Source organism: Bos indicus x Bos taurus, chromosome 8 (assembly GCF_003369695.1).
Source record: "Bos indicus x Bos taurus breed Angus x Brahman F1 hybrid chromosome 8, Bos_hybrid_MaternalHap_v2.0, whole genome shotgun sequence".
Taxonomy (NCBI): Eukaryota; Metazoa; Chordata; class Mammalia; order Artiodactyla; family Bovidae; genus Bos; species Bos indicus x Bos taurus.
In genome coordinates this window covers 43,720,974-43,748,050 of record NC_040083.1, presented here as the reverse complement: position 1 = coordinate 43,748,050, position 27,077 = coordinate 43,720,974, and the positions used below count along the sequence as shown (strand labels likewise).

The following is a 27,077-nucleotide window of genomic DNA, read 5'->3' as shown; positions in this document are numbered from 1 at the left end:
TATCCAAGAGTTGAATTGCTAGGTCATGTGGTATTTTTGTTTTTAAGGTTTTGAGGAATTAGTGTTTTCCATAGTGGTTAAAGTGAAGTGAAGTGAAGTCACTCGTGTCCGACTCTTTGCGGCCCCATGGACTGTAGCCTATCAGGCTCCTCTGTCCATGGGATTTTCCAGGCAAGACTGCTGCAGTGGATTGCCATTTCCTTCTCCAGGGGATCTTCCTGATCCAGGAATCGAACCCAGGTCTCCCGCATTTCAGGCAGACACTTTACCGTCTGAGCCACCAGGGAAGTTATTTCCATTAACAATTCACAAGGATTCTTTTTTCTCTACATCTTCTCCAACACATTATTTGTTGTCTTTTTGATAATAGTCATTCTGGCAGGTGTGAGGTGATAGCTCCTTGTGATTTTGATTTGCATTTCACTGATATTAGTGTTGTTGAGCATCTTTCCACATGTCTGTTGGGCAGCTGTATGTTTTCTTTTGAAAAAAAAGGTCTGTCCAGAACTTCTGTCCATTTATCAGTTGGGTTCTTTTTTTTTGATGCCAAGTTTTTTGTATATTTTAGACATTAATCCCTTGTCAGATATATTCTTGACAAATTTCTTCTCTAATTCAAGTTGGCTTTTCATTTTATTGACAGTTTCCTTTACTAAGCAAAAGCTTTTTAGTTTCATGTAGTCCCATTTATTTATTTTCTCCCCCGCCTCCACCCCGCCCTTGCCTAAGGAAATGTATCCAAACAAAAACTGCTAAAACTGCAGTCAGAGAGCAGATTGCCTATTTTTTCTTCTACAAATTTTGTGAGTTCAGATCTTACATGTAGGTCTTTAATCCATTTTGAGTTTATTTCTATAGATGGTGGTATGAGAAAGTAGTCCAGTTCGATTCCTTTGCAGGTAGCTGTCCAGTTCTGCCAACACCATTTATTGAAGAGGCTATCCTTTCCCCATTGTATATTCCCGGCTCCTTTGTTGTAGGTTAATTGCCCATATAAGTGTGGGCTCATTTCTGGGCTCTCTGTTCTGTATCACTGATCTGTGTCTCTGTGACACTTTGTGTCAGTACCGTATTGTTTTTGATGCCTGTAGCTTTATAGTATATAGTTTTAAACCAGGGATTGTGATCTCTCCAGCTTTGTTCTTCTTAAGATGGTTTTGGCTCTTTGGGGTCTTTTATATTTCCTTGTAAAATTTAGAATTACTTGTACTGTGAAAAATGTCATTGGTATTTTGATGGAGGAAAGAATATTTTTATGGATAAATAAGGAAAAGCAATTAAGATAATCCCTGTGTTAGTTGCTCAGTCATGTCTGACTCTTTGTGATGCCATGGACTGGAGCCCACCAGGCTCATCTGTCCATGGAATTCTCTAGGCAGAGCAGGTTGCCATTCCATTCTTCAGGGAATCTTCCCAACCCAGGGATTAAGCCCAGGTCTCCTGCATTGCACGTGGATTCTTTACCATCTGAGCCAGCAGGGAAGCCTTATACCTTCATAATATCAGTAGTCTTTCTACCATATTGCGAGCCTCAGTGAAAATGATTATTGGGGAAGTTTTTTTCAGTTCAGACAACCAGCAGAAGATTCTCTGGGAAAGAATGCCAGCTCCTTCTCTATGTTAAGTTCAGTTCAGTCGGTCAGTCGTGTACGACTCTTCACAACCCCATGGACCACAGCATGCCAGGCCTCCCTGTCCATCACCAACTCCCAGAGTCTACTCAAACTCATGCCCCTTGAGTCAGTGATGCCATACAACCATCTCATCCTCTGTCATTCCCTTCTCCTCCTGCCTTCAATCTTTCCCAGCATCAGGGTCTTTTCCAATGAGTCAGCTCTTCGCATCAGGCGGCCAAAGTGTTGGAGTTTCAGCTTCAACATCAGTTCTTCCAATGAATACTCAGGACTGATCTCCTCTAGGATAGACTATTTGGATCTCCTTTCAGTCCAAGGGAGTCTCAAGAGTCTTCTCCAACACCACAGTTCAAAAGCATCAATTCTTTGGGTCTCAGCTTTCTTTATATATAGTCCAACTCTCACATCCATACATGACCACTGGAAAAACCATAACCTTGACTAGACAAACCTTTATTGGCAAAGTAATGTCTTTGCTTTTCAATATGCTGTCTCAGTTGGTCATAACTTTCCTTCCAAGGAGTAAGCGTCTTTTAATTTCATGGCTGCAATCACCATCTGCAGTGATTTTGGGGCTCCAAAAAATAAAGTCAGCCACTGTTTCCACTGTTTCCGCATCTATTTTCCGTGAAGTGATGGGACCGGATGCCATGATCTTAGTTTTCTGAATGTTGAACTTTAAGCAAATTTTTCACTCTCTTCTTTCACTTTCATCAAGAGGCTCTTTAGTTATTCTTCACTTTCTGCCATAAGGGTGGTGTCATCTGCATATCGTTATTGACATTTCTCCTGGCAATCTTGATTCCAGCTTGTGCTTCCTCCAGCCCAGCGCTTCTCATGATATACTCTGCATATAAGTTTAAATAAGCAGGGTGACGATATACAGCCTTGATGTACTCCTTTTCCTATTTGGAACCAGTCTGTTGTTCCATGTCCAGTTCTAACTGTTGCTTCCTGGCCTGCATACAGATTTCTCAAGAGGCAGTTCAGGTAGTCTGGTATTCCCATCTCTTTCAGAATTTTCCACAGTTTATTGTGATCCCGGCAGTCAAAGGCTTTGGCACAGTCAATAAAGCAGAAATAGATGTTTTTCTGGAACTCTTTTGCTTTTCAATGATCTGGGGGATGTTAGCAATTTGATCTCTGGTTCCTCTGCCTTTTCTAAAATCAGCTTGAACACCTGGAAGTTCTCGGTTCACGTATTGCTGAAGCCTGGCTTGGAGAATTTTGAGCATTACTTTACTAGTGTGTGAGATGAGTGCAATTGTGCAGTAGTTTGAGCATTCTTTGGCATTGCCTTTCTTTGGGATTGGGATGAAAACTGACCTTTTCCAGTCCTGTGGCCACTGCTGAGTGTTCCAAATTTGCTGGCATGTTCAGTGCAGCACTTTCACAGCATCCTCTTTCAGGATTTGAAATAGCTCAACTGGAATTACATCACCTCCACTAGCTTTGTTCATAGTGATGCTTCCTAAGGCCCATTTGACTTCACATTTCAGGATGTCTGGCTCTAGGTGAGTGATCACACCATCATGATTATCTGGGTCGTGAAGATCTTTTTTGTACAGTTCTTCTGTGTATTCTTGCCACCTCTTACTATCTTCTGCTTCTGTTAGGTCCATACCATTTCTGTCCTTTATTGAGCCCATCTTTGCATGAAATGTTCTCTTGGTATCTCTAATTTTCTTGAAGAAACCTTTAGTCTTTCCCATTCTATTGTTTTCCTCTATTTATTTGCATTGATCACTGAGGAAGGCTTTCTTATCTCTCCTTGCTGTTCTTTGGAACTCTGGATTCAAATGGGTATATCTTTCCTTTTCTCCTTTGCTTTTTGCTTCTCTTCTTTTCACAGCTATTTATAAGGCCTCCTCAGACAGCCATTTTGCTGTTTTGCATTTCTTTTTCTTGGGGATGGTCTTGATCCCTGTCTCCTGTACAATGCCACAAACCTCCATCCATAGTTCATCAGGCATTCTGCCTATCAGATCTAGTCCCTTAAATCTATTTCTGTATTCCACTGTATAATTGTAAGGGATTTGATTTAGGTCATACCTGAATGGTCTAGTGATTTTCCCTACTTTCTTCAATTTAAGTCTGAATTTGGCAATAAGGAGTTCATGATCTTTATGTTATTTAGTTATTAACCCAGGAGTGCTTTCCAAAGCTTTGTGAATGATATATGGTGGATCCCTGACTTTGTGATCATTGCAGGTGAACTTGGTACTTCTTTGGCTGTTAAACCCTTGGCAGCAGGTATAGATGCCTCTGCTTGCTTTCTGTGACAACTTTCATAATAAATAGCAAAGATATTTCCCGAGAATGTTGGAGAAGAAAAGTGAACAAATCTATATTTATCTAAACAGACAGACATTATGAGAAACAATCCAATAGATGTAGTATGAAGAAATTTTTATAAACAAATATACCCCACCAATTAACTCATATGTATTTATATATATACATTTGCATAAAAATAAATATAATGGATATCCTAAACTATTAACAGTGGTAAAATTTCTTTTGGCATTATAATTTGAAATTTCTTTCTAATTGGGATTTTTTAAAGTTTCATAATGAACATTTTATATTTATACAATAAAAATAAATAAGAGAGAAGTGAGTATGAATATATAAATGGCAGGGATTTCATAGTCTGGTTAAAAATTATACATTGCATGAAGTTATAGATAAGACTATATAAATTAATTGTGTAAAATTAATTTTTTTCATTTTATTCCATCACTAATTCCAAAGAAGTTTTTTTTTTTTTTTTTCCCAAGATTTTTTGTATTTCTTCCATAGGACAGCAGAGAGGAAGGAGGCATATGTGAGTTTTGGGTGTTTTATCTTTTCTTCTGATTTTATTTCTTCTCTATTACTTTGATAGTTCGTCCAGGAGTGTTATTCCAAAACCTTATAGAGGGACTGGAGAATGCCCCATTAAAACTATTCTGCAAGCTCTTCCCCCAACTTCCTGCAGGTGTGACTACAGGCCAGTTGCCTTCCTAACACTCCACTCAGTCCTGTGGGAAAAGCGTGCTTTACTGAGTACATAGTGATAACGCCTCATTCTGTGGCTGACTTAGTTCATTTAAAGTGTATTAGTGAAGAAAATTGCCAAGGTGTTTGTGGCAGAATTGAGCTAGCTTGATAGAGGAAAGCCCCACAGTGTTTCAAGGCAGGCTCTGTTTCATGTTTGTCCATTTCTCCTTTAGAATAAAAAACTTGTTTTTCCTTCCTTTTCCTATTACCACTCAAACATCTGTCTCAGCACACAGCTTGAGATGGGGAGCATCCTGGCTTTCACAAGCCCCAGGCTGCACTGTAGGGGTTTGACTTCTCCTTCTGCCCCAGCCACCTGGCTTGTTTGTTTCTTTCTTCTCCCTGTCCTCTGGGGCACAAGCTGTGGTGACTCTATGACATAGGAACTCGGAAGTTGGTGAATAAATCCCCGAGCAGGTGGCTGCCTATTGTCTGTCTGAAGGAAGGGAACAGGGTTCTTCCTGGGGCTGCTTTCATCTTCTGATAGCTTCTAAAGGGCAGAACAGTCCTTAATTGGAGTTGGGTGATTGTATGCACAGAGTCCTGGGGTCAAGAGGTTCCCTAGGGAAAACCACCTTGGTGGGCTTTGGTCTTTTCCCTCCACAATAACTGAGGCCTTTTGTAGCAAAGACTTGCTTTCTTTTTTTTTCTTTTTTGTGAATGACAGAAATTTATTTCACACAGTTCTGGAGGCTATAGGTACAAGATCGTGGTAGCAGATGATGGTCCTTTTCTGAGTTGTAGACTTGTCTCGTTAGGATGTCTCCTACATATGAATGAGTTCCATTCTGAGAGTACACTTGTGAGTCCAATTTGTTCATAAGTCCAACAAAGTTAGCCTTAGTACCCAACTAACATTCGGCTGTATGCTGCTGCTTTTTACATGTTTCCGGACATCCTGGGCTTGAAATAAAGGTACTGTACTAATGTACTCTATACAGTACTGTGCAGTTAAGGACACAAAAGAAGGACTTGCTTTCTGATGTGGGCATGTCTGGTATGTCCGTGGTCTCAGTACCACTGGATTAGATGCAGATACTCAGAATAGCAATTGCCTATGGGGGGGAAAAAACAGTGCAGGTGGGATAAATAAGTTGATAATCCGTTGGTTGGTTCATCCAGAGGTTTGTAATATGTAGTATCTTTTAGATATTGATAATTCTAAAGAGAAGCTCTGGTCTTTAACTAGGTTTTATGGTAGCCATTAGGGTGTTTATTACCAAAAACCACTCATTATTTTAAAAAGATGGTGCAAGCCACCCTTTCCTCTCCATATCTGTGCATAAGCCTGAATGCAGATCTTTAACAGTATATATCTTCACACTGAGCAGCAAGAACACATAAGCCATCTTCTCAAAAAACCCTGAATAGAAAATAACCTGGACTCCTTTACAGAATTAAATTGTCTTAGAAGTGAGAGGCAATGGCTGGCAGCCTGAGAGGACATACAAGCTGTAGGTCAACTGTAGGTCCTGGGGTTATGGCAGGGAGAGGTTTAGTTGTAAGGAAAAGGCCCTGTAATCTTCTCTTCCCCAACACTTCCATTTTATCCACCTTTTTTTTTTCCCCATTCTTTCCCTGAACTGTCTTTTAGCTTTCTTTAGCCCCTTTCCCCCTATTCCATACTCCAGAATAATCTCCTGCCATATATTTAACAGTTTCTCCAAAGTAATGTAGCTCTGCAAGTCTTCACTTTAAATCCAGCCATCTTTCTGCGTGAGTGCCATGTTTCACATCTTGAGAAAGTTGAGTGGGAGAGAGTAAAGGAAAGCTGGAAAGAGGATGAGAGGCTCGAGAGGAGAGCAGAGTAGAGAACTGAAGGAAGTAGATGAACCTAACATGAACAGGGTGGCAGTTCCTAGTTGATACCAGGAAGATAAAGACATCATCATTGCTTGTTAAATGATATTTGGTAATGATGTTCATGTCATCCAAGAACATACTTAAAAGATTCTTAGGTAACATTTCTTTTGACAGAGAACTGCCTAAGAGAAAAGGAAGATAACTTGTAGGGGTCTGTGTTCCAGCTGTGCATCAACGTGGCATCAGCAAAGTGCATCAACGTGGCATCAGCAAAGGTTAAGACTGCCTGAAAACAGGCCCAGATGGTCTGCAGGGCATTTCCGTGAAACTATCAAGAAACAATTTCTGTGCTCTAAAAATGTTTTGGAATATGAGAAAAAAAAAAAGTTTCCCAGCTCATTCTGTAAAGAGAGAATTATCCCTTTTATACAACTGGACAAGGAAAAGACACCAAAAAACAAGGACAGACAGGAAGAAAACAATAGGTGAATCTTAATAACAGAGATAGAGGTCAAAGTACTAAGTAAAATAAAAGCTACTCAAGATTAGACATGCTTTTCCTCTGAAACACTTGGCTTCTAAAGAACCCACCTGCAAATACAGGAGACGTGAGTTTGATCTGTGGGTCAGGAAGATCCCCTGGAGCAGGAAATGGCAACCCACTCCAGTATTCTTGCCTGGGAAATCCCATGGACAGAGGAGCTTGATGGGATACAGTCCATGGGGTTGCAAAGAGTTGAATATGACTGACGCAACTGAGCGTGCACTGATTTTTTAATTACAGTAAAAAATCTGTTTTAATATTAAGTTAACAGCTGCAAAAAGAAAGGGGGAGTACTCATTTGAATGAACCAGCAGAAACCTGGAATTTTGCCAGCCTTCTACTTCAGCCGTGCCAAAATGTAATTTCATTAATTCATCCAATCACATTCTTGACTAATCTGCTCACGTCTGTACTATGCCTTGGCTTTACCCCCTGTAACAGCTTAGAGATCTTTAAAGAAAATATTTTGAAATGTTTTCTCTTGATCAGGGTATTTGCGGTTAGATACTGCATACATTCCTTCTATTACAGAATGAGCTGTTTTTCTATCATGGGATCCTTTGTTAGGAATGAAATGCTATTGTAACTTTGTTGTCTTTATTTTTAAAAAATCACCTTTCAGGTGCTTTCCCGTAGGAAATTATTTAGATGTTTACATCTTCTACTTTAAGAATTAAGCATGTTCAGAAGTATTTAATATTGAATAGTTCTGTTAGCTGATAATGATAAAATTACTATTGTGTGTTGAGAGCTGCTTTTTGCCAGGCTATATGTTTTAAATGTTTTTTATTTTGACTACTTCCCCATGATGAAGATCATACCGTAATTTTCATTTTTCACATTTGGGAAATTTGAGGCTTAAAGTGACTGAGTTTTTTGGGAGCACCCATGTGGAAAGTGACATCTGAGAGGAACTCAGGCCCTTGCTCTGAAGCCCCATGCAATTCTGGTTTCAGGGTCAAGTTTGTTTTGGGCAGTAATTGGGAGTCAACTCATGTATTGGGGAACCAGAGAAGTATAGAGGATTCAGTAAATTTGATTAATGTAGTGAAGTATTTTCTTAACTATAGTGAGGATTTTTTTCTAGAGACCACATAATAAAAAAGAAATAGGAACTGTTGGTAAATTTGACATTTATTACTTTTACCCTGAACTTTTGGTAAATTCAGAGCTTCCCTTTGAATTTATTTTATAGGAATTTGGGAAGATCAGTAAATTACTCTTAGTGGTTATAATGGAAATTAAACCCACGTATAATCTCAGTGAATGATTATTTTAAAAATATCATTTATAGCAATGATTCTCAGATAGTAATGCTCATCTGATCCCCTTAGGGATCTAAAAACTCAGATTGCTACCAACAGTGTAAGAGGGTTGCAATCTGAATTTTAATATATGGAGAATAGTATGGGGATTCCTTAAAAAGCTAAAAAAGGACTGCCATATGACCCAGCAATCCCACTCCAGGGCATATACCTAGAGAAAACCATAATTCCAAAAGATACATGGGGCCTACTGTTTATTGCAGCATTGTTTACAATAGCGAGGACATGGAAACAACCTAAGTGCCCATCAGTAGGAACAGATAAAGAAGATGTGGTTCATATATATAATGGAATATTATTCAGCCCTAAAAAGGAAATGAAATTTTTGCTGTATGCAGAGACATGGATTGGACTTAGATGCTGTCATATAGGATGAAGGAAGTAAGAAAGAGAAGAACAAATATCATATGCTGCTGCTAAGTCACTTCAGTCGTGTCCGACTCTGTGTGACCCCAAAGACAGCAGCCCACCAGGCTCCCCCGTCCCTGGGATTCTCCAGGCAAGAACACTGGAGTGGGTTGCCATTTCCTTCTCCAATGCATGAAAGTGAAAAGTGAAAGTGAAGTCGCTCAGTCATGTCCGACTCTTAGCGACCCCGTGGACTGCAGCCTACCAGGCTCCTCCATCCATGGGATTTTCCAGGCAAGAGTACTGGAGTGGGTTGCCATTACCATATATATGTGGATTCTGGAAAACTACTACAGATGAATCTATTTGCAAAGCAGAAATAGAGATACAAACAGAGAGAACAAATGTATGAACACCAAGTGGGAGAAGGGGGATGAATTGGAAGAGTGAGACTGACATAGATACACTACTGATACTATGTATAAAACAGATAACTAATGAGAACCTGCTGCTGCCGCAGCTGCTGCTAAGTCGCGTCAGTCGTGTCCGACTCTGTGCGACCCCATAGACGGCAGCCCACCAGGCTCCCCCATCCCTGGGATTCTCCAGGCAAGAACACTGGAGTGGGTTGCCATTTCCTTCTCCAATGCATGAAAGTGAAAAGTGAAAGTGAAGTCACTCAGTCGTGTCCGACTACTAGCGACCCCATGGACTGCAGCCTACCAGGCTCCTCCATCCATGGGATCCTCCATCCATGGGATCTTCCAGGCAAGAGTACTGGAGTGGGGTGCCATTGCCTTCTCCAAATGAGAACCTACTGTATAGCAAAGGGAACTCTACTCAATGCTCTGGAGTGAACTAAATGGGAAGGAAATCCAAAAAAGAAGGACTATATGTATGTGTATACATACATTCACTTTGCTATACAGCAGAAATTAACACATTGTAAAGCAACTATACTCCAATAAACATTTTTTAAAAATCTCAGATTGCTGGACCCCGTCCCCAGACTTGCTGATTCAGGAGGTCAGGGATTTGTCTGAGACAAGTTCCCAGGTGATGCTGCTGCTGCTGATGATCTGGGGACCATACTTCAAGAATGGTATAGAAAGAAAGAAGAAAGAAAGTCAAGTTGCTCAGTCATGTCCGACTCTTTGCAACCCCATGGACTGTAGCCCACCAGGCTCCTCCATCCATGGAATTTTCCAGGCAAGAGTACTGGAGTGGGGTGCCATTGCCTTCTCCAGGGGATCTTCCCGATCCAGGGATCAAACCCAGATCTCCCACATTGCTGGTGGACATCAGAATAACATTCTGCTTTGGGCTGTGGATGCAGTCTGAGACTAGGAAATGGCCTTCTCAGGGGCAAGCTATTGACCCATCTAATTACATCAGCATTATTTCTGTCCCCGTACCATTCTCCAGGCCTCTGTTTTCATGAATATGGAACCAGCTCTTTCTAATGGAACAAACTGTAAATCCTAGTGTGTGGACTGATGGAAAAACTGTGGGTTGAGCACAAAATGCTCTTCCTATCTTTATCAAGCTCAATGACTGTCACCTATTTTCACATCAAAAACAGTATCCACTAAAGCCGGAGGTTAGTGAATGGGCAAAATCTTACTGTACTGACTTCTTATGATATAAGTGGGATCTTAAAGTCTAAAGTTCAGAGCAATAATGCTCCACCTTTAAAGCTGCTGTAACTCAAGAGGTGTTGATAGATCTAGGAATAGAATATCACTTACACTGTTCTGGAGACCCCAATCTTCGGGAAAGGTAGAAAAAAGTTAATGACATAATTAAAAGACACCCGTGTAAGCTAACTCAGGAAACACAAGACAGTTGGTTTATAGTTCTATCCATAGCTTCCCTGGTGGCTCAGATGATAAAGCGTTATTCTGATGTCCACCAGGGTCATGGGTCGGACAGTGACTCCATGTTATCCCCATTACTGGGAGAACAGTAGGTGATCTGCCTCTTCTTCCTGCAACACTTGTCTTGACAACATATAACTTAGACATGCCAGGTACATACTGTATGAATCTAGAATAATTGAACTCTTCCATTGTGCTAGATATATGACATAATTGCCCATACTGCTAAATTAAATGAGTCAAATGAATAAACATAAATCAGGATTCTGAATCCAATTAGGTAAAATATTCTAATTTGCATGTTATGGGAATTGACCTTACTCTGGGATGTTTTGGTGTCAGAAGCTTTGCTGGATTTCTTCTTTCCTTGCAGTGACTGAGAATTAGCTGCAGTAACCCAAAAGTTTAAGATTCCTATTTGGCTGGATATTAAATCACATAGGCTGGTTTGGAAAGCCTTCGGAAATTCTTTCAGATTTGATAAGTCCAGACTTGTACTGGAATATGAAATATTTGATTTAACAAGAAATGTGTGTTCCCAATGTGTGAATGTTTTTGAAAATGTGTTTCTCAAAATACAATTAGGAAAATATTCCTTTGAAAAGTTAAAAGTACCTTTTAGTGGTGATAAAGATGCTGACAAATCCTTCTAAAATAAAAACAAAAAAACTTTTAACTTCATGATGCTGTAATAACATCATTAATTTGTATATAGACAAACATCATTGGTCGTATTTAAAGTAATCCTTAAACTTTACAGAGCTATACTTAAGAAAACTACTTTTTAATCTTTCTACTCTAATGAAAATATTACTTCAGAGTTGATGACGGGAAAGGGGTGGTAGGTTGCAATTCTTATTTCTTCTTTCTCTGGAATCTGTTTTATTTAGAAGAAGAAACCAAAAGTTGTAACTGAATACAGACACATTTTTTAAAGCCTTATTTTGAGGAGGAAGGGAAATTTTGGAGCCACATCCGATAATGAACCTCAAAAAAATCTTGAGGCATATTAAAGTTTATTTATTATTTAGCTTATCTTATTTAATTTCCTTAGTTTAGATTAAGGAATAGATATTGCCCATATAAAAATTCTTTTGTTTGTGCATGTATGTATGTGCTATAGAAAGAGAAGTTGTAGGGTCCGCCATGCCAATTTTAGAGTCCCAGTGCTGCCAGTTACTAGACATGACTCTAATACTATAATATCATTTAACCATGAAGTCTGTTTCCACATCTATGAAGTAGGTATAATCATGTTATCAACTTCATGTGGTTGTAGAGTGCTTAGTAAATAATCTGTACTATTAGCTATCATCCTGATAAATTGCACTACTACTTTCATTTTCTTTTTGCAAGAAAAAACAAAGGATTCTGAGTATGTTGAATGATCTAGATAAGAACACAAGAGGTAGAAATAGTTGCATCAGTGTTATTTACCTTACATGGTATTTTAGTCTTATTTCACTTTGGTCCCTTTGATAAGATAAAATATAAATATACCCAAGATCACTTTAAAGTTATAATGATTAAGGTGCCATGATGTATAAAAAGATACTTAGAAAACTAAGCTTTAGAAAATGAAATAAATTAGACACAGTGACTATTAGGTTTTCCTTTTTAATAGCTGTTTTTCATTACTCCAATGATCCAAGGTGGGATTTTAAAATTTAATGTCCTTGTTCCATTAAGATAATTCAATCATTTATCCAATTACTTTACTTACTCAAATTAAGTTCCTAACCCATTTGGTGCTTTCTCTCTGGCTACTTCCCTGTGTCATGACTTTCCAGCATAGTTTTAGTTTTACTTGTTTACTTTTCTTTCTTTTTTTTTTTTTTTGTTTACTTTTGTACCTTTGTTGGCTAGGCTTCCAATTTAGTTCTTTTCCTTGAAAGAGTTCCTTCTCTTTTGTTTCCTGTCTTTTCACAAAGATCAATCCACTCTGTATTTCACATTTTAACTTACCTGTATTTGTTTTAATATAAAAGTATTTTAAATTATTATAAATGTTTAAATAGCCCTTCCAAAATGACTTGGTGTTGTGGTTTGAAAAAAGTGATCTTTGATAAAGAATGGTGGGTCAAATCTGTGTTGCAGAGTTGGGAGGGAAGCTGAGCAATGGATTGTCAGAAATTGGAATAGAAAAGGGTTCTCAAAAGCTAAAGACCATCAACATGAGCGAATACACAACTAAGCTCTACTGAATGCAACTTCCTGATATCTGGATGGAGGGGGCAGGGGCGAGTTGTGTGCCTATGAATTGGAGAGACCTGGATCAATAGCAGCTCTCCTTAAAGAGATTTAGGTTTTAGCCAGCCATTTGACATAGTTGGCCATCTCCAACAGATTTAGTGTCACAGCTCTCAGAACAAAGAAGATAATCATCCCATTGTTTTCTGCTTTGGTCAGGATGCCTCTGAGGGCTTGTGTTCAGTTCTGAGCTCCACATTTTCAGAGGGCAAACCAGGGAGGTAAATGGACTAGAAACAGTGCACTGCCAGGAACATTTGAAAGGCTGTTAAGTGAAAAGGAGAGCAAAGTTAATTTTCAGCCTGAGGGAGCAGAGTTAGAACTTTTGAATAGGCACAGAAGACGATTCCTTTCTTTGTCAGTTAAATCAAGATTTTTTTCTGTGTATACATAGGTAAGATGGGGATTATACTATTCAGTAAATGCCTTTTCACCAGATATAGCGTGTGTATCGTTTCATGTTATATATCTGTATTATATTTCTAATAGGAGCATAGCATTCCATTATATGAATACACTCCTGTATTATTGAAATCATCCCTTACTGATAGTCATTTTGATTCTTTCCAGTTTTTTAATATCATAAATAACGACACTGCAGTGAACATCTTTGGGATAGTCTCCTCACTGTGTGCTTGTCAGGTTAATTCTTTAGGACAAATTCTCAGAAATGGAATAATTGGGTCTGAGTTAGTCGTTTTATATTTTTACGGCTTTGGATACTTATTGCCAAATTGTCTTACCAGTAGAACTGGACATACTAAAGAATTTGGACTGCCCTCCTCCACCCCAAATCAAAGATATTGTAGAAGGGATTTTGGCAGTAGGTTGTATGTTGGACCATGATCTGCAACCCTTGAAAAATACCATGAAAGTTTTTACATATCACCAGATGATTATTTTATCTAGAGATGTGATTTTTTAGTCTTATCATGTCAGTTACACTGTTGTAGCAAACTCATTGTTAAGAATCTATAAGGAAAATATTGTGGAAGATTTCTGCAATCAAATAGGATTGTAGAGAAAATAAAAAAGTAAAGGCGATTCTTTGGGCAGAAGGAAAATGATCACAGAAGGAAGCAGAAAGTTGCAGGAAAATAAGTGGATAAATTTTAAAATAAATATGTGGATAAAGTTAAATACGTGAATAAAGTTAAAAGAATACTGACTTGATAATTCAAAAGTAAAATTTAAAATATATTGTGGAAAAAAATATATATATATGTATGTATGTATGTATATGTATATGGCTTCCTGGGTAGCTCAGCTGGTGAAGAATCTGCCTGCAATGCAGGAGACCCTAGTTCGATTCCTGGGTGCGGAAGATCCCCTGGAGAAGGGATAAGCTACCCACTCCAGTATTCTTGGGCTTCCCTGATGGCTCAGATGGTAAAGAATCTGCCTGCAATGTGGGAGACCTGGGTTCGATCCCTGGGTTGGGAAGATCCCCTGGAAGAGGGCATGGCAACCCACTCAAGTATTCTTGCCTGGAGAATCCCCATGGACAAGAGGACCCTGGTGGGCTACAGTCCAAGGGGTCACCAAGAGTCAGACATGACTGATCTAGTAAGCACATACACACATATGTGTGTGTATATATGCATACATATACATATCCATACACATACACGTGCATACATACAGGCGTATCTCAGACATATTGCAGGTTCAGTTTCAGACCACCACAGTAAAGCAAATATTACAATAAAACAAATCACGCACACATACACACACATACACACACACAAGATTGTAGGAATCAGTCAGTGAATGGAGCTGTGTATCAGGCTGCAACTCAGCCCTGAGGCTCCATGACTGTGACTTCTGGCAAATTAATGTTTTTTTATAACTTAGAAAAGTCAGCCTTCAGAATGGGAGAAAATAATAGCAAATGAAGCAACTGACAAACAACTAACTAATCTCAAAAATATACAAGCAACTCCAGCAGCTCAATTCCAGAAAAATAAACAACCCAATCAAAAAATGGGCCAAAGAACTAAATAGACATTTCTCCAAAGAAGACATACAGATGGCTAACAAACACATGAAAAGATGCTCAACATCACTCATTATCAGAGAAATGCAAATCAAAACCACAATGAGGTACCATTTCACGCCAGTCAGAATGGCTGCGATCCAAAAGTCTATAAGCAATAAATGCTGGAGAGGGTGTGGAGAAAAGGGAACCCTCTTACACTGTTGGTGGGAATGCAAACTAGTATAGCCACTATGGAGAACAGTGTGGAGATTCCTTAAAAAACTGGAAATAGAACTGCCTTATGATCCAGCAATCCCACTGCTGGGCATACACACTGAGGAAACCAGAAGGGAAAGAGACACGTGTACCCCAATGTTCATCACAGCACTGTTTATAATAGCCAGGACATGGAAGCAACCTAGATGTCCATCAGCAGATGAATGGATAAGAAATCGGTGGTACATATACACAATGTAGTATTACTCAGCCATTAAAAAGAATACATTTGAATCAGTTCTAATGAGGTGGATGAAACTGGAGCCTATTATACAGAGTGAAGTAAGCCAGAAAGAAAAACACCAATACAGTATACTAACGCATATATATATGGAATTTAGAAAGATGGTAATGACAACCCTGTATGCAAGACAGCAAAAGAGACACAGATGTATAGAACAGTCTTTTGGACTCTTTGGTGGGGGGATGATTTGGGAGAATGGCATTGAAACATGTATAGTATCATATAAGAAACGAATCGCCAGTCCAGGTTCCATGAAGGATACAGGAGGCTTGGGGCTGGTGCACTGAGATGACCCAAAGGGATGATATGGGGAGGGAGGTGGGAGGGGGGTTCAGGATGGGGAACACGTGTATATCCATGGCAGATGCATGTTGATGTATGGCAAAACCAATACAATATTGTAAAGTAAAAAAATAATAATAATAATTAAAAAATTAAAAAAAAAGAAAAGTCAGGCTTTCCCAAATGAAATGAACTACGTTTTCTACACACTACCAGAGCTAGTAATTTCTGCTTCTTGAAAGGATGGAAACAGGCAAAAAGCTGCTATAGATTACATTCCTAATAATGATCTAGCACATGTTTGATTCTCATCACCCACAACCCAACTCCAGTGATATGAGGTGGTGTTTTGATATCATTAGAGCAGTGGATTCCAGCTGCACTGCTGGGGGTAAGCCACTTGGACTCCTAAGCCTTAGTTTCTTAACCTGTAAAATGTGATGAGTAATTATCAATTATCAGTTCTTCTCAAAGAGTTATCATGAAGATTGCATGAGATGATACATAGGATAGTACTTTAAAATGTTACACAAATATTAGCTGTCACTATCAGCTAGTAGAATTTTCAACCTAAATCTTTCTAATGGTTGAAGGAGTGAATAAGCTTCGTCAAGAAAGAAATGGGGTCTGATTTTGCTTAATAGACTTCCCTGGTGGCTCAGATGGTAAAGCCTCTGTCTACAATGTGGGAGTCCTGGGTTTGATCCCTGGGTTGGGAAGATCCCCTGGCGAAGGAAATGGCAACCCACTTCAGTACTCTTGTCTGGAAAATCCCATGGACAAAGGAGCCTGGTAGACTACAGTCCATGGGGTTGCAAAGAGTCGGACAGAACTGAATTTCAACTTTTTAATGTTTGACTCATAATTGCAACTCACTAAATAATTATTGAATGAATGCAAGACAATTATTGTGGAATATAGGCTGAACTGACATAGACAAACATTTTTTTTCCTTGAAAAGATGTACTTCCCATCTTTGTGGAAAAAGTATTATTGTTCATATCTTACAAATTGGGAAACAGATGCATTGATTCTCAGATCATTCTGACAGCCAGATACTATAACTTCAGATAATATCTCATCACATGTAGAAGGAATTACAACAAGTACTTTTTTTGGTTGTTTAAGAGAAAATGCAAAACAAGTCTGAATAGCTTAGCTCTGTCATATAAAACTGTTTAAAGCAAACTGATGAAATATTTTGTCAGACTTTATATACTGATCATTAATAGAAACTAATTTTGTTTATTTTATATAAAACCGTTACTAAAGTCTCTGTTGCTCAGAAACTAATTATGTTATCCACACCCCTAATATGGCAACTTTGTCTATGTTTCTATTCTTTGTGCATTGTGTTCAGTCTCAAACTGTGAATATTCCATTAACTGAGAGCTCTGAATAGCTATTGTGTAACTGGAGTGATATTCTGTCTGTGTCAGTTCCATGCATTGTGTTTGAGAATAAATGTGCTGTTTTATTTCTGATGGGACTTCTCTCATTGCCACTAATAATAAGGTATTGAAACGTGTGAGTAAACCTCGTAAGTACCTTGTGCATTGTTGAAACATATAATCTGTCATTTTAGAATTGCTTGAGTATACATATATTTCTGTATTTCCAAATAGGAAGTAGAATCACCACCAGTGTCTATCCTTTGGGCTTTAAGTGAGAAGTGTCAGTGAAACTGAATCCAGAATTATCTGTTTGTCTATGCTTTGTTTGGCAGAGGTTCCCTCCACCCTCACTACTTTTTTTCCTATCAGAATCTCAGATTAGTCTGTGGTTCAGAAATGTTGAGGGTCTCTGACCCAACAAATTCAGTTCAATCCTGGTAGCTTGTTTGATCACTAGAAAGTGGTGTAAATACCCGACTGGTATGGGGTACTCATAGGTGATGAGCAAGTGGGAGACAGAGTCACTTGGCACAAATGTGGTTGCTCAGGCAGCAAGGCATACTGGCCTCACCCTTACACAATTATGCCTGTGGGCCTAAAAGAAACACTAAAATATGACATCCTCTGTTTTCCCTTTGCAAGTCCACTCCTATATCCTTTTGAAGACCACTAGGCTTACTAGGCCAAACAGGAGATATCAAGAGTGAACATTGACATTTTAGGAATCAGTGAACTAAAATGGACTGGAAGGGGGAAATTTAATTCAGATGACCGTTTTATCTACTACTGTGGGCAAGAATCCCTTAGAAGAAATGGAGTACCCCTCATAGTCAACACGAGAGTCTGAATGCAGTGCATTCAGATTGGGTGCAATCTCAAAAATGACAGAATGATCTTGGTTCATTTCCCAGGCAAACCATTCAGTATCACAGTAATCCAAGTCTATTCCCCAACCACTAATACCAAAGAAGCTGAAGTTGAATGGTTCTATGAAGACCTACAAGACCTTCTAGAAAAGAAAGTGAAAGTTAAGTCGCTCAGTCATGTCCAACTCTTTGTGACCCCATGAACTGTAGCCTACCAGGCTCCTCCGTCCATGGGATTTTCCAGGCAAGAGTACTGGAGTGGGTTGCCATTTCCTTCTCCAGAGGATCTTCCCAACTCAGGGATTGAACCCTGGTCTCCCACATTGCAGGCAGATGCTTTAGCCTCTGAGCTACCAGGGAAGCCCTACAAGACCTTCTAAAATTAACACCAAAAAGAGATGTCATTTTCATCATAGGGGACTGGAATGCAAAAATAGGAAGTCAAGAGATACCTGGAATAACAGGCAAGTTTGGTCTTGGAGTACAAAATGAAGCAGGACAAAGGCTAAGAGTTTAGCCAATAGAATGCACTGGTCATAGAACACACCCTCTTCCAACAGCACAAGAGACGACTCTACACATGGACATCACCCGATAATCAATGTCAGATTGATTATATATTTGCAGCCAAAGATGGAGGAGCTCTATACAGTCAACAAAAACAAGATTGGGAGCTGACTGTGGCTCAGATCATGAACTCCATATTGCTAAATTCAGACTTAAATTGAAAAAAGTAGGGAAAACCACTAGACAATTCAGACATAACCTAAATCAAATCCCTTATGATTAAACAGTGGAAGTGACAAATAGATTCAAGGGATTAGAACTGATAGAGTGCCTGAAGAACTATGGACAGAGGTTCATAACATTGTGCAGGAGGTGGTGATCAGAACCACCCCTAAGAAAAAGATATGCAAAAAGGCAACATGGTTGTCTGAGGAGGCCTTACAAATAGCTGAGAAAAGAAGAGAAACAAAAGTCAAAGGAGAAAAGGAAAGATATATCCATCTGAATGCATAGTTCCAAAGAATAGCAAGGAGAGAAAAGAAAGCCTTTCTAAGTGAACAATGCAAAAAAAAAAAAAAAAGAGGAAAAACAATAGAATTGGAAAGAGTAGAGATCTCTTCAAGAAAATTAGAGATACCAAGGGAACATTTCATGTAAAGATTGGCACATAAATTGGGGCAGAAAGGGTAAGGGCCTAAACAAAGCAGAAGATATTAAGAAGAGGTGGCAAGAATACACAGAAGAACTATGCATAAAAAGATCTTAATGATCCAGATAACCACGATGGTGTGATTCCTCACCTAGAGCCAGACATCCTGGTGTGCAAAGTCAAGTTGGCCTTAGGAAGCATCACTACGAATAAAGCTAGTGGAGGTGATGGAATACCAACTGAACTATTTCAGATTCTAAAAGATGATGCTGTGAAAGTGCTTCACTCAATATGCCAGCAAATTTGGAAAACTCAGCAGTGTCCACAGGGCTGGAAAAGGTCAGTTTTCATTCCAATCCCAAAGAAAGGCAATGCCAAAGAATGTTCAAACTACCACACAGTTGCACTCATCTCACACACTAGCAAAGTAATGCTCAAAATTCTCCAAGCCAGGCTTCAACAGTATGTGAACTGAGAGCCTCCAGATGTTCAAGCTGGATTTAGAAAAGGCAGAGGAACCAGACATCAAGTTGCCAACATCTGCTGAATCATAAAAAAGCAAGAGAATTCCAGAAAAACATCTGCTTCATTGACTATGCTAAAGCCTTTGACTGTGTGGATCACAATAAACTTTGGGAAATTCTTAAAGAGATGGGAATGCCAGACCACCTTACCTGCCTCCTGAGAAACCTGTATGCAGTCAAGAAGCAACAGTCAGAACCAGACATGGAATAACAGATTGGTTCAAAATTGGGAAAGGAGTATGTCAAGGATGTATATTGTCAAGCTGCTTATTTAACTTATATGCAGAGCACATCATGAGAAATGCTGGGCTGGAAGAAGCACAAGCTAGAATCAAGATTGCTGGGAGAAATATCAATAACCTCAGATGACATCACCCTTATGGGAGAAAGCGAAGAGGAACTAAAGAGCCTCTTGATGGGGGTGAAAGAGGAAAGTGAAAAAGCTGGCTTAAAACTCAGCATTCGAAAAATGAAGATCATGGCACCTGGTCCCATCACTTCATGGCAAATAGAGGAGGAAACAATGCAAACAGTGACAGACTTTATTTTGAGGGGCTCCAAAATCACTGTAGCCATGAAGTTAAAAAGACTTGCTCCTTGAAAGAAAATCTATGACAAACCTAGACAGCATATTAAAAAGCAGAGATACTACTTTGCCGACAAAGGTCTGTCTCGTCAAAGCTATGGTTTTTCCAGTAGTCAAGTATGGATGTGAGAGTTGGACCATAAGGAAGGCTGACTGCCAAAGGATTGCTGCTTTTGAACTGTGGTGTTAGGGAAGACTCTTGAGAGTCCCTTGGACTACAAGGAAATCAAAGCAGTCAGTCCTAAAGAAAATCAATCCTGAGTGTTCATTGGAAGGTCTGATGCTGAAGCTGAAGCTCCAGTACTTTGGCCACCTGATACAAAGAGCCAATTCATTAGAAAAGTCCCTGATGCTGGGAAAGATTGAAGGAAGGAGTAGAAGGGGACAACAGAGGATGAGATGGTTGGATGGCATCATCAATTCAATGGACATGAGTTTGAGCAAGCTCCGGTAGATGGTGAAGGACAGGGAATCATGGAGTGCTGCAGTCCATGAGGTCACAAAGAGTTGGACACAATTGAATGACTGAACAAAGGCTTATTAGTCAAAGTTTTGTAACTTAAGTAAACCAAAGAGCTGGAGACCATTTAGTCCTATAAAGTTCTCCCCCCCGCCAACCCCCACCCCCACCCCTCGCATCCATCTAGTTTTCCTGTCTAGTTACTAGTGGGGAGAAAATGGTAGCAGCTCTGTGTTTAAGAATTAACTTATTGTACTACTGGATTGGGAAAGAATGGTTTCATGATTACCTCCATTCAGCCTCATGCAGACAGGTTTAGGTTAAAAGTTTCTTCTACAGAACACAACTCGTTTCTTCTAAGTCGCTTCTGAGTAGGTTGGAATCAACAGGGAAATTTTTTGCAGCATTTCCTAGTTTGGAAGTAGCATATAAATGAAGCCATGGTTGGGAATGTTAAACCTATTTATACATCCATGAGAATGTTTTCTTTTGAAAAGTGGCATTCTGGGTCGCTTCCTTGGAGAACTTTAGGTCAGTGTTGCTCCGTTTTAAAGCCTATTTGCCACCTGGAGCAGTACATGAGCTTTTTGGAGCCAGACCTTATTTGAGTATGTTCCTGCATATGTTTTTTAACTGACTAAGTAGTATTGAATTTAGAGTCAATTTTTTAAACTCCCTCAGAACTGTCTAGCATAAACAAAATTTATAGTCTCCTAAAAAGAGAAGAGAGAATACTAACATTTGTTGAATACCTGAGTTCAGCAGTTTGCATTATCTGTTTCATTTCATCTTCATGGCCCCTATCAGATAACTATGATTGTTCCCACTTTAAACAAAGGTTAGAAGTTAAACAAAGATCAGTTTTGACTAAAGGCACAAACTGGTCAGGTGTGAGGTAGAAGGTGATCCTACATGTGGATCACTTACGTTTCTCTTAAGGAACTCTGTGCCCGGTATGGTGATAAGCATTTTAGCATGCATTATCTTATTCATTCTCGCCACATTTAAGCATCAGAGGTTTTAAAAATCAGTCTCTTAAGGCTGTTTTTAGACCAAGGGCAAATGCTATTAAAATGTTGATGTATTTTCCTTCCAGTCAGTCCTTCCTTTGTATATATTTTTGTATAATCTCAACTTTATTCCCATTTTCATGTAACTTTATAGATGAAGGATGTTCTCATTTTAATGTTTTCATGGATATATTAAATTCTGAATAATAATTTAGGTTTCTGATGCTTTTCTGTTAAAATAGTGGGTCATTGAATGTATTTGTGCCTAAGCCTGTGGGTTATTTTATTTTTAAACATTTTCTTAGTGTGTATTATTAGATGCAAAATTGCAGGATCAGAAGTTAGAAATATTTATTTTTAAAACTGTAACTGCTTGATACTTTTTGCCCAACCAGTTTCTTTAAAAAAGGGGACCATTGTCCACTTCATGGCAGAATGTGAATGCCTGTCTCCCTGTAGACCTAGCCCCTGGGGTTGGGACAGATGGTTCCAGTGCTTCTGTACCCAGCTGTAGTGCTCCACCCTGGATCCACTCCACTGTGGGATGTTGGGAGGCTGGTAGGGAGAGATCTCTTCTCAGTCTGCATTTGCAACTATTTGCCCTCTCTGCCAGGCCTCCTGCTGCCCCTCTATTATGTCAACTGCACTTTGAAAAGCATAACTTCATACTTCTGTATTGTTTATCATTATCTCACTTATATTCCATCAGTGTGTCATAGTACTTACCTTGTCTCTAATTGTACTCACTTCTGTGTAGACTTAAAAGAGATTTACCTCTGCATTTTTTTTTTCCCAGTCCAACATCATTTATTGCACAATCCTGTACAATCTTTTCCACTGACTTGTGATTCCCTTTAAAAAACACCTCCATCTTAGAACAGGCTCTGCTTCTGGCCTATTGTTTCATTGATTTGTCTGTTTTGCATGTGTAACTTTATAATATTTTCAAAAAGAATGAATGGATGAAGTCAGGCCTTAGCTAGGAGAGGGGCTTGATCTGGCTGGAAACAAGATCTGCTAGAGGGCTGTCTAAACTTGACAAGGAAAGAAACTGAGGCAATGAAGGACACATGAGTCCATACAACACAATAGGAAGATAGCAGACAGCAAAGATGCCATGCCTAAGGCAATGGGCGCTCAGGGGCCAGGATTTACAAAACAGGTCCTGGGGGCCGGGGAGGGTAGGTTGCTAGAAGCAAGCAAGATGTAGACAGGACTCCAGCAATGATCTTCACAGGAAAAAGTAGTTCTCTGAAGCCAACTATTAATTTACAGGAAAAATACCAGGGAATGTGTGTCTCATTGGCTGAGTAAGAGCTGAACCATGTCTTATTAAACACAAATAAGGCTGGTGATATTTTGATGGAATTAAGAACTTGGCACATGACGGGAAGAGCAACAGATGTCACATACTTAGGTGTCAGTCAACTATTCGTTACAGCACCTCGAACCACGGGCTCAGCCAGCCTTTAGTAACTGGGTAGGTGAGATGTGTGTAACAGGATTTGATAATATGGGTACTGCTGCTAAGTCACTTCAGTCATGTGCGACTCTTGTGCGACCCCATAGACGGCAGCCCATCAGGCTCCCCCGTCCCTGGGATTTTCCAGGCAAGAACACTGGAGTGGGTTGCCATTTTCTTCTCCATTACCTCTGGATTTTTAAACAAGCTCTTGGATTTACTATTTCTGTTATTTTCTGTTTAATGCATTTGTTCCTGAAGTATTTTGTTTTGTAACTTTTAACAAATGAGTATTTTTCCTCATTTGGAGATGTAGTCCACTTATTTTGATTACTTAAGGCTTGTATTTATCTCTCTGCTCACCTTGACCAGATCTCATAGGACTTAATCAGTAGAGTTCCTGTTTTTATTTATTCTATGCCTTTCCCACTCTAAGTCATTTTGTTATTTTCAAAACAGTCTCATATTAGGATTTATATTTGTTTGAAACAGTTATTTAGGAGAATAGTTTCTTTTTATTCATGTATTGAGTTTTTGTTTAAATGCTTGTTTTTTAATTCTGTGGTGGTTTTGTTGTAATCTGCTTGGAGTATGATCTGTCCTTGCTGCTTTGCAGAATGTGTTGAATTCTTCATATGTATACTTATAGATCTATAAATATATGTGTATATATATGGACATTTAGGAAAGCTGTATCTCTGTAGTGTTAGCTTAGACTTAATTTTAAAAGTTTTTGCTGTATTTTTACCACCATGAAAATATGATGTCTTTAACATGCCCTGAATATGAAGCCTTGGGTGTTTTCCTATCATGGTTAACAGTTTGAGATAACTGAGTCTCCCAGTCTGGCTGCACTGTTTCCCAGCGGGCCCAGCTGGGTGTACAGCCTGTGATATGGAAAGAAATCAAGACTCAGGTCCCTAGAAACCTAATCTGTGACCTTGACTTTGTCCCTGAGATACTCTGACTAGAAAATTAAACTGACTGTTAGAGAAACTGTCATCATCATAAAAGGCAGGACTAATTTGATAAAATCTGAACACATCCTGCTTCACACTATTTATTTTGGAAACTGAGCATTGGAGACTTACTTTCCATTTTAAAACTGTCTGCCTCCAATAACTTATACTAATTGTCATGTATACTAAGTATTTGAACATTTGTATTTTGAAAGTTTGAGGGATATATATATGTGAATTTAATAGTTATTTAAGACGCCCTATATTAATCACGAGACTTCATAAACATGTTTAATGTCTGCATAATAATTTAGCAATAATTAAAGTTTCTGACTTTTTACTGTTACAGTAGGGGAGCAGTGAATATATTTTTGCCTAAATCTGAGGAATTTTCTTGAATATTGTCCCCTTAGCATATATAAGTAGAAGCAAAATGAATGGGTCAGAAATTATTAATATGTGAGTGTGTATATATATATATGTATAAATAAAATGACTGGAACCACTCTAAAGACACTTGATGCATTTTGCCAAATTGATTTCTTTTCAAAATGGAAAAATTTACACTCCTGTTGTGGTGTGTGAGTGCCTGTCTGGATGTAGACCTAACCCAGATGTGTGGTTCTACATCCCTTCCACCCAGCTGTGGTGTTCCATCCATCCTGCACCAACTCTGCTGTGGGTATTTCGAGTAACAAGGTGGTGTCATATGTCTTCTCCACAAGAAAAGGCATTGTTACCAAGGCAAACAGCAACACTTGATACAGCTGTGTACATGCCAGAGCCAAAGAAAAGCTTCACTGGAGGGATTGTTGACAATTGCTAGAGGTTGTGGCAATGCAGAAGTTACCTAGTTTTCTTTTGGCAACAGGTGTTAATGGATTTATTGTAATGTTGGAGCCCTCCTCAAAATAAAATTATGAACACTGGGGAAATATAATAATAAAATAAAAAGCCTTAGCCAGGAATGCATTGCTTAAGATTTAGCAAATAAGATCACAAGTTAAAGAAAAGTAGGTTGCTTAAAAAAATTAATAAGGAAATAGCTATGCTTTGCTTTTAAATAAAAAAAAAATATTACAGGAACACATTTTTAGCACGAAAACAATGGCCAGGTTATGTGCTCTGGTTTCCAGGCACTTATATCCTTTAAATTTACACTTAGAGACTTAACACAATTCTGTTTTTTTAATTAATTTATTTTAATTGGAGGCTAATTACTTTAAAATATTGTGATGGTTTTTGCCATACATTGACATGAATTAGCCACTCAAACCTATGGCTAGATCAACCGAACAGAAAATTAGCAAGGAAACACAGCTTTAAATGATACAATGGACCAGTTAGACCTAATTGATATCTATAAGGCATTTCACCCCAAAACAATGGATTTCACCTTTTTCTCAAGTGCACACAGAACGTTCTCCAGGATAGCTCATATCCTGGACAATAAATCTAGCCTTGGTAAATTTTTAAAAATTGAAATAATTTCAAGTATCTTTTCTGATCATGGTGTGGTAAGATTAGATGTCACCTACAGGAAAAAAAACTATTGAAAATACAAATGTATGGAGGCTAAACAAAACGCTTCTGAATAACCAACAAATCATGGAAGGAATCAACAGGAAATAAAAATATGCTTAGAAACAAATGAAAATGAAAACACAACAACCCAAAACCTGTGGGATTCAGTAAAAGCTGTGCTAAGAGGGAGGTTCATAGCAATACAAGCCTACCTCAAGAAACAAGAGAAACATCAAATAAACAATCTAACTTTACACCTAAAGCAAGTAGAAAAAGAAGAAAGAACCCCAAAATTAGAAGGAAGGAAGGAAAGAAATAAAATCAGAGCAGAAATAAATGAAAAAGAAAAAAAGGAGATTATAGCAAAAATCAACAAAACTAAATGCTTGTTCTTTGAGAAGATAAATAAAATAGACAAACCGTTAGCAAGGGAGAAGAATCAAATCAATAAAATTAGAAATGAAAATGGAGAAATCACAATTCCATTTTTTAATGGATGCTTAAATGCTATTGAAGCATAGTCTTAGCTGAGAAGCTTAGACACATAGAGATTAATTAAGTGCAACTAATTTTGTTTGAAAGTCAATGCAAAGAAATATGGAAAATTTCATAGGAAAATGCTTAAATAAGTATTTGGTAAAGATTCAGATTTTGTTCATCAGCTTCCTGTCTCATAAAATTAAGTCCTAAATTCACCAAGTGCTATTCCTCCCATTTTCTTTTTGGTTCTGTGTGCAAAAGAATTTGGGATTGTTGTAGTTGGGTATATGTGTCTGCTATTCCACCCAGGAAATAGACATTTTCCTTTATTCATGTATTTCCATTTAAAACAGGTTGGAACTGGAAAGTCAATGTTTTCCTTCCATTTTCTGATATATACCTTTAGCTTGTAATGGTAAAAAAAAAAAAAAAAAAAAACAGTGATTAAAAACATTTATGCTTTTAAAAATTTTATTGAAGTATAGTTGATTTACAATGTTGTGTTGATTTCTGCTATATAGTAAAGTGACTGTTATCCATATACATTCTTTTCCATGATGGTTTATCACAAGATATTGAATATATTAATAGTACCATGTGCTGCACAGTAGGAGCTTGTTGTTTATCCATATACTTTTTTAAAGAGCATATATGTCAAGCAGGAATTTTTTATATGCCAGTGCATTCTTTGCATCATTTTAAGTGATCAGACAACAGTGGCTATTTCTGGGAGAATGATACATCTTTCTGTCTTGAGAAAATTTCTGAAATATGATTTCCTTGGGCTGGAACAGGGTGATTTCTTGCTGAGCTAAAACAAACAGCAGATTTCTTCCTGAATTACTTTTTCATACTTTGCAGTCTTATCAAACATTGCCATAATATATGACCTAATACAGTAGAGATTAGGTTTAGCAGGAACCTAGCTTTACTTTTCAGGATGTTTGCAGAAAAATATTTGAGCTAATTTTAATTACTGGCTGGGTTGAAGAGAGTCTGACTTTCAGGATTCATGATGTTGACGTGCTGCTGCTGTAATTGGTCAGTCTCTAC

At 38.5% G+C, this 27,077-nt stretch overlaps 1 protein-coding gene across 3 annotated transcripts in view; it reads left to right on the top strand.

The window, feature by feature from the left end:
* The window catches only part of KANK1 (KN motif and ankyrin repeat domains 1), a 218,070-nt gene that overhangs the window by 37,835 nt on the left and 153,158 nt on the right, over positions 1–27,077 (top strand). The gene's annotated exons all lie outside the window — the stretch shown is intronic.